Here is a 12552-nt window from a genome sequence, read left to right as displayed (position 1 = left end):
CGCTAACTCATGCAGGGACAAAATAAAGAAGCTCAGGCAGGACTACAAAAAAATAAAAGACCACAATAATAAAAGTGGTAACGACCGGAGGACGAGCAAATGGTACGATATATTGGATGCTCTGCTCGGCCACAGGCCCTCATTCTCCGGCACAGCGTCGACAATCGATTCGGGCGCGCTGGTGTGGGAGGCCGCTGAAATGGCGGATTCAGTGTTCGACGACGACGACGACGACGAAGAAGGTAAAAATAAACTACATGCACTGCACTGTTTTAATCTGCACAATACTGGTCTCATATGTACCTTTATTTGCTCAGTAGATCGAGCTGGCCATGCTAGGCTGAACTGGCTAACACTGTTAGCATGCCGACCCTGAGCAGGCTAATAACAGCTAGCTGGCTAGCTATTCTCGTCCACTGTGAAAACGTTTTGACTTGTGAATAAGTGTGCAATGTTTCTGTAATTTGCTTCACTAACTAATCGTGTGTTTTCAGGGGCAGAGATGGGACAACTCTTTCTAGAAACGAGTGAGCTTTCCCCTCCAGATCGGGACAGCAGTCCTCGCTCGTCTCCCTTTCCACCAACCAAACGCAAAGGACATATAAACACATTTACTACACTGGTCTTGAAAAGAACGTTATGCATCGAACTGATGTCCACTAATCACGTTTATTTCCGTCTTGGTACAATTATGAAACACCGTGAAAATACATCGTTTACACTTTTAGCGCCTTCTTTCACTCTCACAAACGTAAACTTCCGGGCTAGAGGTCGCATGACTTCCGGTAAGAAAACTCCTAAGATTTTTTGACAAAAAACTAAGTTCAAGCATACATTAAGCACTCTTCACAAATACAAAACAATAAATAAGGGCACTACATATATATATATATATATATATATATGTATACACACAAAGTGTGTGTGTGTGTGTGTGTGTGTGTGTGTGTGTATAATACACACAAAGTGTGTGTGTGTATATATTAGGGGTCGACCGATTATCGGCCAGGCCGATTATCGGCCAGGCCGATTATCGGGGCCGATATTCATCATTTGACCGATTATCGGTATCGGCCTTTTTTTTAATAAAATTGCCGATAACACTTTGGCTCTGATGCGGCCGTTTCTCTGTCTGCAGTCACCACTCTCTGTACACGAGCAATGTCCCGCCCACAGCGCTATCTGATAGGCTATTACTGAAGTGTCAATAAACACTGAAGATTTTCCGGGCGGGAGCCAGCCATAGAGGCGGGACCTTCTCAGATTACAGGCAGGTGCGAAGAACGCAGACACAGACAGAGGCAAGCAGCAGTGCTGAGCGGCAGAGCCATACATGTGTTTTGAAGGTAAATCAGTTGAAAGCCGAAGTTCAATAAACATCCCAATCCCCTATGCTGAAGTTGCAAAAACAGCACGATCTATTGATCAATTCTATCAGCTTCCCAGTTACACAGAGACGCGGGAAGTCAGTCAGCGTGCAGCGTCTCGCAGCGGAACTGTGGTGCGGAGGGGGGGCTGCGAGTGAAGCCTCGCAGTTTTTCAGGTTGATATGTGAAGGTCATTAGCTAATGTATTTAGCAAATGTTTAGCAAAATATTAGAAGTGAGGCTACTAGTCTAACGTTAGGTCTACTGTAATAGCCTCACTTTTAATAGTTTGCAAAACATTAGCTAGCACTAGTGTTTTGCAGTTGCTAGCAGCTTATTGGGATTTTATGCTAGATAGACTGGCATTGGTTTGACATAATAAATTAAGCATTATTGTTAGTTAAGCATGTCAACCTGCAGCCCCACTTCTTGTCTCTCTCTAACTCATAGCAGATGACTGCACTAAAGAAAAGGGCACAGAGAGGAAACCAGTTGTAAGATGTTTAAAAGTTAATTAAACATAATATAGGCTTAAATGCATTTCAAAGAAGTTGTGTTGGAGTTTGTGTTATTCTACATTTTGACACCAAGATTTTCTGATTTTACTGCAAATGTATATCGGTTCCAAATATCGGTTATCGGTCTCCTTGATTACTAATAATCGGTATCGGTATCGGCCTTGAAAAAGCCATATCGGTCGATCCCTAGTATATATATTATGCTATTTGATCCTATCTTACCTTCTACTTTACACCTGCATTTTTTACACTGTCCCTGCCTGCACCCTGTCCAATGTTGTCTCCGTGAAAAACCTACTAGTAAACAAATTCCTTGTATGTTGTAAAACTACATGGAGAATAAACTGATCTTGTATCTTGCTTATTTGTCCTCTTAGGAAAGCGGGCTCGGGATGAGAGCTTCCTTGACACCATCGCGGCGATGGAGGACCGGCGTGCCATGGCCAGCAAGGAGAGTGAGGACCGACGTGTCATGGCCAGCAGGGAGATGCACGACGAACAGATGTTGTCTGTTCATAAGTCCCAGGACACGGACGACAATCTGGTCATGGTGATGTTGTGCCAGGCTGACGCGATGTCGCGCCAGGCTGAGGCATCGGCTCGCCAGGCTGAGGTGTCTGCGCAGCAACAACAGGCCTTCCAGGTTGGGCTTCTGGCAGTCCTTTCCGAGCTGGTTAAATCCAACAGGCCTTCTTCGCTGTAGTGTGTATATATAGGGTGGGGGGGGGGGCTGTGGCTCAGTGGATATTGTGCTGTACTTTGAATCGGGGGGTAGCAGGTTCGAGTCCTACTGCAGTCAGCATGTCGTTGTGTCCCTGGGCAAGACACTTCACCCCAAATTGCTCCTGTGGTTGTCCACAGTATTGAGTATGTAAGTCGCTTTGGATAAAAGTGTCTAACAAATGACATGTAATGTAATTGCCACTGTTTTGATACTGACACTTTACTTGCACTAGTGTGTGTCTGCTGCGGAGCCTATCCCTACACCTGGGACAGTTTATGTTGTATTGTATATATATTAGGGCTGTCAAACGATTACAAATTTTAATCAGATTAATCACAGCTTAAAAATTAATTAATCATGATTAATCACCATTCGAACTATGTCCAAAATATGCCATTTATTTATGTATATTGTTGTGGGAATGGAAAGATGAATGAAAGAAGGCGGATAAGTAAGGGATAATGTGCTGCGACGAGGTCATTATGGGGAAAAGAACACCGACAGGCTGATCAGGAGCCCGACGCGAAGCGGAGGGATCTAGATCTAGTTTGCATGAAAAGCAAACTGCATGCAGTTTGCTTTTCGGCCCAACTGTAAACAGTTAAATCGACCGGACTTCTTTCTGAAGATGTGAGCGTCCTTAACAACGGTCAATAAGTCCTTGACAGCGGTCTGTCTGTTCGGTATTAACAACGTGTCACGTGTTCTGAATTGACCAATCAGAATCGAGTATTCAACTAAGCCATGTAATAAATCCATTTAACATACAGTATCTATGTTTACTATAACATTTTTCTGTGTGTCAAAATGAAAGACAAACCACACACCTATCAATCATCAAACCGTGGGGTCTTAATTCATTACGTGTTGATTTATATCAACGGGGGAGTACTTCAGGAAAGTCAACAGAGGGGGGGGGCCCTCGTGGAGTACTTCGTGACCACAGAGTAGGCTTGTTTGAGACAAGCAAGACCTGCGCAGACCTGCGCAGTTGCGATCCACGTTTTGCTAGTGCGTTGCATGATGGTTAGTCATTTTGTCCGACTTGCTCTGGAGGCCCGCCCACATGAGACTTTGAAATCTCGCGGGACAAAGACGCCCGCAGCCTTGAGAGCGAGGCGAGGCGGCACAGTTGCTCTCCACGAGCTGCGGAAGCGAAATGCTTGATGGGAAACGGCTCGCTGGTATCTCGAGCTGAGCGCTCATTGGTGGTTTTTACCACGTGCTGCTGATGAAACTCTCCAATTGGCTGGCAAAAGTGTGTTGTTGTTTTGTGTCAGTTTTACGTCGCCACATCCATTCCCATTTTTCATCATTGTTCCACAATGTTTATCATCATGAAATTAATATCTATATATTTTATACTATACTGCTTACCGTTTTCATACTTTATATATCTTAGCATATTCATACACACTGTTCATACTGCTCACAGGCTGCTAGTGTATATCTAGTGTATTCATACCCCACTGTTTATTCATCATTCAATTCATTCTATATGTTATTCTGTAGATTGTGTACATTACTTTCCACTTCACTGCTTGTTGCACCTGGTTAGAAGCTAAACTGCATTTCGTTGTCTCAGTACCTGTAATATGTGCAATAACAATAAAGTTTATCTTTAAGTTAAACCAAATCATTAAAATAAAATCTGTTGTAATGTAATGATTTGGTTTAACCTTATTTATTGAATACATCATTTAAAATAGCAAGATTAAATCAAATTACATCCATGTTGTACACATCATAAAGCTTAAAGTGGCAGCTAAAGAATTAAAACAGCAGCAGGTCTGTTCAATTCATGCTCATGAAGCTTCATGTGTGCGGATCTGAAGGGACTGATCATTTGTAGCCTGTCCACCTATCAGTTTTGCAAACATTAAGAGGGAGGAGCATTTCTAATTATGGAACCCAGTCACTGGTGTGGTTCCTCATCATGACTGAATTAACAAACCTATATAAAGCAATAGTGATCACCTTTGTCTACAGTGGGTAAAATGGAATTTGTGGTGCGTGATGGACAGGGAGACATCACTGTAAGAGTCTCACAAGACATTTCCCAAAGACTACAAAATGGTGAGTAAACAACTAAATTGCATTCCAACAATCTGGATATGATTTTAAATTATGTAAATTATTTTTCAGATAACAGTTTAGCAGCTGCACTTATGCAGCAAGCAAGGGCTGCAACAAATGCACAAGGTAATCTATCATTTAAATCAAAAATGGTATTGTCTTTTAATGCAAATCAAACAAATGACATATTCATGTTTATTGTAAACAAATATTTAATTTTCTCTCAATCACAGTCCCTTTAGATCATGTCATTCTCCATACAATACATGTGGGATTTCTATTGCATCCACTTCATCTGCAACGAAAAACGCCAACGCAATTTCCGCCATTGCAAACCCAGCCAGTCAAGCCGACTCTGAGTCCGAGCTGTCCGACTTAAGGCGAGCATTTTGACACCTCCCCCGGCTGCGATCGGCTACCCTCGTCTACTTTCGAGGCGAGCCGCAATGTGTCTCAAACAAGCCTAGTGTGAACGTTGTGATCAGCTGTTTTAGCGCAGTTCTTCAGTGAAGGGTGGAGTCTCCCTCCTCAGCCGGTTGGCGTAGTTTTGGCACAATTCCGTTGTACAGACCGACGTTAACAGCAGCCCTGTCTGTGCACACGGAGACCGACTCTGCCGTCCGGTGATCTAACCGCCTTCTGGAAAAGCTTCACAAGTACGTCGGTACGCAAATGCGCTTTGTGACACAAGTGACGGTACGCATTTCAGAGTACATAACCTGCGTACCAGTTATGTGCACCCCTGTACTACAGCTAAAGTATTCTCCGTCGGGACTTCCTGCAACAACACCACGCCGTTATCAAAGATGTTCTATTGAGAAGACGATCACTACGTGACAAAAGTTTTCAAAACCGTGGCTACTGAAATCAATCTGACTAACTGCTGTCTGTGCAATTTACTCCGCGCGAGTTGGCAGACTTTATTTTTGCTTACTTTAACATCATTTTTCATGGTGGGGCTGAGCCATTTCTTGGTATGGGTGTAGCCTACCCCAGCCATACCCTGGCGCTGCCACTGGTGGCACGTATGGGGCGGGCCATTCTGCACATGCGTTAAATGCGTTAAATATTTTAACGCAATTAATTCATAAAATGAATTACCGCCGTTAACGCGATAATTTTGACAGCACTAATATATATATATATATATATATATTGCCACTGTTACTATATTGTTTTGGTACTAAAACTTTAACTTATACGACACACCTGGGACAGACTGCGGTCAAGCCAGCCTCCACTTGGGAAAACACAGTCAAGCCAGCCCGCACGTGATATTGGGGTGCGCGAATATTAGAAGCATTACGGTAAAATCCCAGCGCTTATTCGGTCAATAACAAAAGCACCTATAAAAACAAACCAAACATATTAAATTAAGAAATATGTACTATATAATGTGATCAATAATTATTTAAAACAAACTACGTATAACTACCACGAGTAAATGTAAAATGTAAGGAGTTTCAAAATAAAAGTCCTTTGAAATCTCATATATGAGCTATCAGCCCTGTGTTTAGATAAGAATACAACGAAATCTCTCCCTGATGCAAGACTCATCTCACTGCAGGGTGATAGAAGGACATCCCATCTACTCACCCAGAAAAAATCAGGACATTCTGATGTGGAGTTTCAAAATAAAAGACCTTTGAAATCCCATATATGAGCTATCAGCCCCGTGTTTAGATAAGAATAAAACGAAATCTCTCCCTGATGCAAGACTCATCTCACTGCAGGGTGATCGAAGGACACCCCATCTACTCACCCAGAAAAAATCAGGACATTCTGATGTGGAGTTTCAAAATAAAAGACCTTTGAAATCCCATATATGAGCTATCAGCCCTGTGTTTAGATAAGAATAAAACGAAATCTCTCCCTGATGCAAGACTCATCTCACTGCAGGGTGATAGAAGGACAGCCCATCTACTCACCCAGAGAAAATCAGGACATTCTGATGTGGAGTTTCAAAATAAAATACCTTTGAAATCCCATATATGAGCTATCAGCCCCGTGTTTAGATAAGAATAAAACGAAATCTCTCCCTGATGCAAGACTTATCTCACTGCAGGGTGATCGAAGGACAGCCCATCTACTCACCCAGAAAAAATCAGGACATTCTGATGTGGAGTTTCAAAATAAAAGACCTTTGAAATCCCATATATGAGCTATCAGCCCTGTGTTTAGATAAGAATAAAACGAAATCTCTCCCTGATCCAAGACTCATCTCACTGCAGGGTGATAGAAGGACACCCCATCTACTCACCCAGAAAAAATCAGGACATTCTGATATATAGTTTCACAGGGCTGATAGCTCATATATGGGATTTCAAAGGTCTTTTATTTTGAAACTCCACATCAGAATGTCCTGATTTTTTCTGGGTGAGTAGATGGGGTGTCCTTCTATCACCCTGCAGTGAGATGAGTCTTGCATCAGGGAGAGATGTGGTTTTATTCTTATCTAAACACAGGGCTGATAGCTCATATATGGGATTTCAAAGGTCTTTTATTTTGAAACTCCACATCAGAATGTCCTGATTTTTTCTGGGTGAGTAGATGGGGTGTCCTTCTATCACTCTGCAGTGAGATGAGTCTTGCATCAGGGAGAGATTTCGTTGTATTCTTATCTAAACACAGGGCTGATAGCTCATATATGAGATTTCAATATGAGATTTCAAAGGACTTTTATTTTGAAACTCCTTACATTTTACATTTACTCGTGGTAGTTATACGTAGTTTGTTTTAAATAATTATTGATCACATTATATAGTACATATTTCTTAATTTAATATGTTTGGTTTGTTTTTATAGGTGCTTTTGTTATTGACCGAATAAGCGCTGGGATTTTACCGTAATGCTTCTAATATTCGCGCACCCCAATATCACGTGCGGGCTGGCTTGACTGTGTTTTCCCAAGTGGAGGCTGGCTTGACCGCAGTTGGGACAGCGTGATGCCGTTATTGTTATGTCTTGACTGTGCTAAATAAAAGAGAACCTACATAGCGATTAAACAGATCCTGTATCTTGCTTATTTCTCTTAGTCTTACGCATACACACAAATAATTTATCATATCATTGAGATAAATAATGAAAATACAAGGGTTAATATCCTTTTGCTAAATCAGCCTGAGGACACTATATAAATAAATGTACATTGTTGTAAAGTACCCTTATAACTGGTGTGTCTGCACTATTGTAATTGTGTCTGTCTTGATTGGTAAATAAAAGAGAGAACCAAAAGCACTGTACAACATATCAGTTTTATTGTCAATTAAAAAATGTCAACGCTGTTGAGATGCCTCATAAGGGCTGTGCGCGTGTCTTGGGGAGGCTGCCCCCCAGCCTAGTCAATGGCTGGCGCTGGCCCATCAAGCTGGGTCGCCGGTAAGGCAGTCCATTCGGCCCTGTACTCATCGCCATTACTCTCACAAAGGTTATGTAATATGCAACATGCTGCCACCTGGATTTTTATCTCGTCAATCTTGCAGTCGTTTCGCTTCATCAAGCACCTCCATCTGCCCTTCAGTCTGCCAAAAGCGTTCTCCACCACCACTCGTGCTCGGCTTGTTTTGAAGTTGTACACATGTTGCTCGGGTGTGAGCCTTCCATTATCTTGGAACGGTTTCATCAGCCATCTTTGCAGGGGGTAGGCTGAGTCACCAAGGATATAATAACCCACATCATGTCCACCAATATCCCTTGTCACATGAGGAAGTAGACCACCCCTATCCACAAAACTACCCAGTGATGACAAGCCTAACACTCTGCTATCATGCATGCTACCTGGTAAGCCAACAAAAACACTCCAAAAGAGGCCCTTGCCATCCACAACACCCTGCAGGACGAGCGAGTGCCAGCCTTTGCGGTTGAAATACTCGTTGTGGTGTTCCTCTGGTCTCAGAATGGGGATGTGTGATCCATCTACTGCACCTACACACTGTGGCACACCCCATCTGCGCTCAAAAAATAAAGCCATCTCCTTTAACTTCTCAGAGTTCAGCCATGGCATAAACTCAGGAAGGAGTAGCGTCACAACAGAGGAGCAGAACTCGTGCACACAGCAACACACCGTAGATCTGCCGACTCCAAACAAATGAGAGATGGTCCTGTACTCAGAGTTGGTCGCAAGTTTCCACAGTGCTATGGCGATCTTTTTACATACAGGTACACACTCCTGGAAGTTTGTGTCGCTTCTCCCCAACGTTGCTTCCAGGCGAGAACAGAGGTATTGAAAAGACTGCTTGGACATTCGGAAATCTTTAATCCACTGCTCATCGGTGTACGTTGGCACCACCGTCTCCCACCAGGCCGAGGTTCTATTGTTCACCCAGAGACAGCGTGGGATACGACGCGCACCGTAGTATTCGCATATCTGGAACACATACAAAGGCACAAATTAGCTCAACATGGGTCATTCCAGAATTGGAGGACAATTTAGACACCAACATTTTTGAAAAATGAACCTTTAAAATTTGATAAAAAATGGTTATGTATTTAGGAAAAACAGATAATAAACCATCAAAAAAAGTGATTTTCCCAGCTAGGCATCAAATGTATATTTTCCAATGAAGAATTACCCCGGTTACTCTAATTATAGTAACAAGGTTGAAAGTAACAGGGTTGAAAATCAATGCTAATTTGAGCTTTAACCTCAGGAATTATTGCTAGATGTAGCATGTAATGCTACTTTCAAGGCAAGGACAAACTTGGATATCTAATGCAAGAAAGATGACTTTGAAATTAATATGCTTTATTCTGAAAATATCAGTAACAGGGTGGAGTGGGTCAGAGTGCCACACTCTTTTAAGACTGAAAAGATTGTAAACGCATGTTGAGGGACACACCTTCTGTGCAAAATTACTGTTATTTAAAATATGTTTATGATTTAACAAATTGATTTTACCATTACAAGAGACATATATCAATAGAATAATACCAAAAAAGTAAATAAAATCCCTATTTCAAATGTTATATTTGACTTGCAAGTTGGTCACCAAGATTTTTTATATGGGGGACATGAAATGTCCTCCAATTCTGGAATGACCCACATAACTCCACAAATCCTACATTAGATAGTATTATGATTTACTGATAACTCACCATTGCTGTTCTTATGGCGTGATAACGCTCATCATCCTCAGCCGCCCTACGGTAAAACAAGGCCAGAGAGCGTGCATTCCGTCGTCCAATCCTTTTGATATCGCTTCTTAACCGTCTTCGCTTCCGAAGCAGCGTTGCTATTTCATTTGAGGTGGTGTAGATCTGCTTTTGTGGCTTAAATAACTCAGTTACAACGCTGTATAACACGAGCACAAAAACCACAACATCAGTCAACTCCATCATGTCTGAGGTCGGAAGTTTGTGTTGTTGTTCTTATCTTGGTTCTTCTTCTCTCGGTTTTTGGCGGACTGCAACTTTAAGGTGCATACCGCCACCACTGTACTCGCCGTGAAGTGGTTTGCGGCCTGCCAGTAAACCCAAAGCGGAAGAAGAAGAAGTGACGTCAGCGGCTTCATTTGCCTAATCCACCCCCAGGGACTTTTTCTGGTGTAAACGCGATCTGTACTTAGTTCATGCAAACTAAAGAGTTTGCATGAACTAAGTTCGCATGAACCTTTGTGGGAAAAGTACCGCGGTGTGAACGTGCCTATAGCCTACCATAAATGAAAGGTTACCTCTCATTTATCATATAGCCTATGAAGAATTCATTTTCAAACATTGATTAAAGCCAATCTTAAAATGATTAAACAAAACGCCTGTTTACGACTCCTCTGTGCACACAAAAACATAACTTGGAGAAATAAATAAATACGGATATGTTATTTAAAACCACCTCGAATATGTTGTGTTAATGTTATGAAATGTTTTCTCATAAATGATGCGGTAAGCAGGAGGATATAATTTTTTGCATTTCTATAGGTTGTAGATACAAGCATGGTTTTATATACTATCACGTTTAATCGTGTTTTATGCCGTTTGCCAAGACTTGACAAGTCGCTCGTAAAACACAGGAGGTATGGAAACTAAGAACACCATATGTGGTAAATTGTACAGCTAATATAACACAACACATTAGTTGTATTTCCTTTAACTGGTGGATTATGGATATATAGTAAACTACACAGTAAAATATTACCATGATTTCACAATATTTAGCTGTAATATTTTACAATAAATTACTGTTTTACCACTTTACAGTCTTTACCTGTAATGTTCACAATATAATACTGTAATTTTGAATTTCACAGTGAAATCAATACAGGCACAGTTAATTACTGTAAATGTACAGGATAAATGATTACCAGGATTTCACAACATGTTACTGTATTAATTCACAGTAAAATACTGTATTCAGGCCATCCTCTGTGATAACACAACAAATTAAGTGATTTTCTTGCTTTCATCGCTCTTGCTTGGCTTTAAATACTAATTTCTTTCTTTGGTGCAGGTTTTACTTAAATTGAAAGGGGCATCGCTGCATGTGCCTTAAAATAAACGATGCAACATATAAATATGTAAAATGTAAATGGTTGTCTTGGCTTATTGTTTTCAGGTGCTTCCTGGGCATTAATCCTGAGACGGGCTCGAAAGCCAAAAAGAGCCATGGCAATTTAAACCCCCATGTCAGCACATTCTTCATAAAAATTGTTGACTTCGAGTGGATGTCTGTAGACATGTTACGTGCTCCCCTCCTTGTTTTCTTTCTGTCTCCCTGCTGGAGGTGCACCTGGTCTGCCCCTGACTCCGCCTCTGCCCAGGTGCACCTGGTGTGCCCCTGGCTCCGCCTCTGCCCAGGTGTCCGAAATTCCACTCAGCCGTGTATATATATAAAGAGAAGCTGGAGGAGAAGGATGTCTCGCCTGTCCTAACGCCGGGAGACACTCTCCTTAGAATACCTCTTTGCCATTTTGAGCTGTAGGCCATATTTTTGCAGTGTGTTTATGTTTAGCCTGGAGGACCTGGTAGTCCAGTTTTTGCAGCTTTATTTTGTTTCCCATAGGGTTTATAATTGATTTCTGGTTAGGGTGGGGGAAGTTCTGGGTCCTACGGTCCGTGGTGTGGCTGGCTCGGGTTCCCTCCTTCTGTTTGTTCCTTTTGGCCAGTCCTCCAGACCTCTTTTTGTTTCCCGTTTCGCTTGTGTGAGCAAACGGCTGATAGTCTTACGCATCCAACCTGGAAAACTTTGCAGCCAATCTTATTTGTTACAGTGTACCGTGCACCAGGTCCTTATTCAGAATTCTTATCAGAATTCTCTGAGTTTTTATCAACTTTGGTTCTTAAAACAGATCAAGTAATTATCGTAGGTGACTTTAATATTCATGTTGACGATAATAAAAATAGCCTTACTGTTGCATTTAACTCTATATTAGATTCTGTTGGTTTCTGTCAGAGTGTAAATAAACCAACCCACTGCTATAATCACACTCTCGACCTTGTTCTGACTTATGGTATTGAAATTGAGCAACTATTAGTCGAACCGCATAATCCTGCTTTATCCGACCATTTCTTAGTAACTTTTGAAGTACTATTACGAGACTACAAAGCATTAGTCAAATGCTCCTGCAGCAGAAACTTATACAAAATGTACACCACCCCAAATTGATCATGTTGTTGATAGTGCTACAGATGCGCTGCGAATACAATTAGACTCTGTTGCTCCTTTGAAAAAGAAGAAAATAAAACAACATAGATTAGCTCCATGGCATAATGCCGAAACCCGCAAAATAAAGCAAAAGTCTAGACAACTTGAAAGGATATGGCGTTCCACTAAACTTGAAGAATCTCATTTAATTTGGCATATTACTCTCAATGAATATAAGAAAGCACTGCGTAAAGCGAGAGCAGCCTACTACTCTTCATTAATAGATGAGAA

This window comes from Pseudochaenichthys georgianus, chromosome 6, assembly GCF_902827115.2.
Source record: "Pseudochaenichthys georgianus chromosome 6, fPseGeo1.2, whole genome shotgun sequence".
Lineage (NCBI taxonomy): Eukaryota > Metazoa > Chordata > Actinopteri > Perciformes > Channichthyidae > Pseudochaenichthys > Pseudochaenichthys georgianus.
The sequence above is the reverse complement of the archived record's forward strand: the minus strand, read 5'-3'. Positions refer to the sequence as shown.